The following is a 4,288-nucleotide window of genomic DNA, read 5'->3' as shown; positions in this document are numbered from 1 at the left end:
AAAAAAAAAAAAAAAAAAGGCGTATAAATTACCTTAAGAAATGGGAAAACATGGAAGCAGTTTTTGATTCCAAAAGTAGAGTTCTTTATTTAGTTGGCTTGATAACTTGGGATTTACTTGAAGTTGCAGAAAAATACTTTGGGGTTAACGCTGCTGTGCTTGGCAGTTGGTTCTCAGCCTTGTTCTCGGTTCCCTGAGGCTGGACTGGAGCCTTGGCTGGAGCTGCAAATCCTGCCAGCGTGCGTTTGCGTAACAACAAGTGGGCTTCACTCACTTTTTGGAATTTAAGTTCAGGATATGTACATGAGTGAATTTTAATCAAGTCTTTTTTCTCCTCAGATTGGAGTTTTGGTCAAATTTCCCATTTGTGAAATTTCTCGAGGCTGCTGAAATCTGCGTTCCTGCTGCGGATGGTCGTATCCCCCCTCCCCTGTTTTTTCTACACAAAGAGCAGTTGTTGGGGCCTGGGCCGTGGCTGCTGCCATCCCAGCTCCCCCCCTGTGCTGGGGGGTCTGCGGTGGAAGGGCAGGGCTGGGTGGCTGCCCCGTCACCCCGCAGCACTTACAGACCCGGGCAGGGGGATCCCTGAGACAGAAGTTCTTCCTGCCTCAGGTGGTAACCGGAGGAGCCGCTGAGCAGAGGCTGATTATTAAAAGTTACCCATTGTGACCTTCTTCCTGACACCTTTGCTGATGGATCCTTAAGTGTACGACAAAGTTGTTAATCTGCAAAAAAGGGTGCGTGAAACAGAGGGTGAAGCAGCAAGAATCCTCCCAGAGAAGAGCCTGAGAGACTGACAGGATTTTGAGACAAAACGTTCTGGAGAGGCAAGGCATGGGCTCGAGCTGCGGGGTTGCACGTTGTGTTGCACCGCTGCTGAGGGAGGGAGGTCTTTACTGCTCTAGTAGCAAAGATAAATGAACGAATTAGTTTGAGCTGCACAAATAGTCGCTGCAGTCACTTGCAGAGTTTAACTCTCCACTGGATTTGTTCAGTGGAGTTTTATCTAGAGTGAATTGATACAGTAGTTGCACCGCATGTGTAGTTCAAAAATTTTTTGCTTGGCGGGTGTGTTGGATGGATTCACAAGGCACCAAAACATAACCTGGTGCATTTTGTGAATCGCTTTGGGAACGGCTGCGCTGGCGGATGGGACGGCCTCACAAACTGCCCCCAACGGTGACAGAGTCTCCCAGGAACCGATGGGAGGGGAAGAAGCCAAAAGCAGCGAACAAAGGAAACGTGGCCCAAGCGGAGCGCGCCGGGGAGTGCCGTAAAGCATTTATTGCCCTCAGCTCGGAAAGCCGCTGCAAGGCGCATGCTGCGTGCATTAGCAGACCGCAAGAAGTTGTTAAAGGTAACAGCTACTCCAAATAGCACTAGAAGAGGCCAAAAATTCTGGGTTTTAAGTACTTGGTGTACCAAATTCAGCTTATTCAGTATCTTAAGATTTCTTGGCTCCGTCACAATGAAGTGGAGCTCGCGGTTCCCCGTCGGGAAATGGGAGCAGGAAGCCGGGCTGGCGTTGAGACCTAGCTGATGTCTGACACTAAAGAGGGGTTTGTGGAGAGGCGGTTTGTTTTCTGGTTCGTTTTTCCCTCTTGACCATTTCTGTGTTCTGTGAGGCGTTACTAGGCATGTTTTTCCCATCTTCCTTTTCTAAAGGCTCTTGAGGTTTTCTGGTCCGCACTCTCAACTATTTTAATACGGCCAAAAGTATTCAGTGAGATCAGCTGAAGCTGTTTGAGTGCAAGAACACTGTCAACTCCTAGAGCAAGAAAATGAAACACCGCGTCATCTCCAGCCACCTTCCAAGTGAGACCAAGCTCTGTCTCGGCCTGCTATGCTCTCCATCACACTCCTCCCTTTTCTTCTGTGCTTTGAAAACTCCCATCTCAAAGTCATCAAAACTGCAAGCCCTGCTCTCACACCCCCACTCCTTCCCTCACGCCTTTCCAGCTCCTTATCATCACCCCCGTCCACCGCACTGCCACACGGCAAATGATCACAGCAGTTTTCTTCCTATTGTAACTGCAGAGGTAACGAAGTAAGTAATTAACAAAGAATAAAGTGGGGCTGCTATGACCTGAAGTATGTCAGCACAGATGGACGGTTTGTATGTGGTTTAGCTGAAACAGAAGTTATGGATTGCTGGCAGTGAAACTGTGGTCCCTGTTAGCAGGTCGGACAGGGGTTATAACAATCTGATTTTAAAATCTGTTTATTCTACTCTTCCAGCTTCACGGAAATTGCTCAGATCTGTGTGTGTAAACTGAACCCCCATCTGATCAGCACTACGTTCTCATGCTCTCTGACCCTTTCGGTAGGTGGTAATTTTGTTTGTACCCTCTCCCGTGACATCCTGCCAAGCCCTCCCCTGCTCTCACGGCTGACAGCCTTCCCCTCCCCGTGCCCGTAACTGGGAATTTCCCTTCCGTCCTCCTTCCACAGCCAGCATCGCCCCGTCCTGCTGCCTTCCTGCGCAGGATGTTTGTGCTCTCCCCCACATCCGCGCTGGACGAGCTGCCTCTCCCTGTTGAGACTCCCGGCGTAAGGCTTTGCTGTGCTTTCCCCTCCTAACCCCCAGCTCTGCCTCCGAACAATGTCAGCTCTCCGCTGGGCTCCCGCTTTCCACCTTTTGACTCGCTCTTTGTTAGCAGGAGCGCCGCTTCTCCTTCTCCGCCTTTGTGTTCCCATGATACGCGTGGCCCGGGAGGGCAGGGGAGCACTTGGTGGCGTGGGGGCTCCTCTGAGGCCGTGTCCACCGCCACGTCCCTTTCTTTCCATCTCAGCAGGGCGGCCTCGGAAACTCTGGCCAAGGAGCAAGTGATCCGTAGCATTAGCAGCGCACACAAACTAACCTCTGTACTTTTTTCGTTTGTTCTCGTAGGTTTTGAAAAGGAAGTTAAAATCTATATATAGCTAGTAGGAAAATCTTGCCTCACAGCGAACTGAAGACATGTTTTACCTGATGTGTTGCATGCAAACAGTTGTGTTTTAAACGTGGGCCTTTCTAAGGCTAAGTGGTAGACTGAAGGATTTTTACTGTTATGTTTCAGAGCGAACATTTCTGATACCTTCCAACCATACCAATAGAATATATTCTCGACACAGGTGGCTGTTCCTTTTTCCAGTCCCTGAGCATGTGGTTTTATCGTAGCTCTGTGCTTCCTTAGTGGAATTAAAGAGTACGGTTTAGTAGCTCTGAGGCAGGAAATCCTGTATTTTCACAGCTCTAAGGATTTCATATTGTTTGATCTCAATAATACCATAACTCCTGCAGCAAGTGGACCTGAGGGAACACTTCAGATGATTACAAGACAAAAAGCCTGGGTAAGTTTAGGTTACTTCTGGTAAAACAAACATGGGAGAGAAAGGAGGTGGAGGAAAAGGTGGCCACAGCTTTGAGTCTTTAGGGAGCAGTGAACTTCTTTATACAATTGAACTCCACGGGCCATATACTCAAGGCAGAAATGTCTGGCAAGTACCATCCAGCCTGTACCTGGTTTGCAGCAGCTACACTACTGCTCTGATTACTCCCGAACAGTTTGACGGATTGATTTTGTTTTCTACTATATTTTTAGTCCCGTTCAGTAAGGGATTTTCTTAGCTGCTGTTGTGGCTGTACTTGCTTTTCTGCATCTGTTTTGCTAGTGAGCCTGCTTTCATGGAACCACAGAAGAGCCCGGCTTGGAAGGGACCTCGCGAGACCACCCGGCCCCAGCTTTTGTGGGAAAGGCACCTAGAAGAGGTGTGGGCCCCACCACCGAAAGCAGCTCGGCAGGAATTGCAGAGAGCTGCCACTGAAGAGCTGCTGCTGACGGGAGAGTAGGAAGGAGTTCAAGGCCAGAGTTCCTGAAAATGCTCTCAGAGGAAGAGGTCACAGGATCCTCTTTTCCCTTTATATAAAACCAAAATGTGAAACCCAACACTTGGATATTTTGGTTTCAGCTGTCATTGTAAGTAGCAGCTGGTGGTTCAGTCTGCAGATTCTCAAGAGACTGCGCGTTGCTTCCCAGTTGCCTTCCTTTGGTTTCTCTTTTTGTGGCGCTAAAGCCAGAGATGGGGCCGTTACCATTTCTGTTTGCAAAGCGAGCTCTGGCTGTATCCAGCGGGGATCATCCCTCTGTGTTCCGAGACACGAGTGGTTTCTGTGGTAGAGAGAAGTCCAGGAATAGAAGTCGGTGTCTGGACACGTGTTTAAAATCGGTTCTTGGTGAGACACTTTGACATAACGGCCCACGGAAGGTTTTACTTCTGTCCGGTACAAAACACAGACCAGAGTTGC

The sequence above is a fragment of the Athene cunicularia genome (assembly GCF_003259725.1).
Source record: "Athene cunicularia isolate RWA chromosome 6 unlocalized genomic scaffold, athCun1 chr6_part2, whole genome shotgun sequence".
In the NCBI taxonomy this organism is placed as follows: Eukaryota; Metazoa; Chordata; class Aves; order Strigiformes; family Strigidae; genus Athene; species Athene cunicularia.
The sequence above is the reverse complement of the archived record's forward strand: the minus strand, read 5'-3'. Positions refer to the sequence as shown.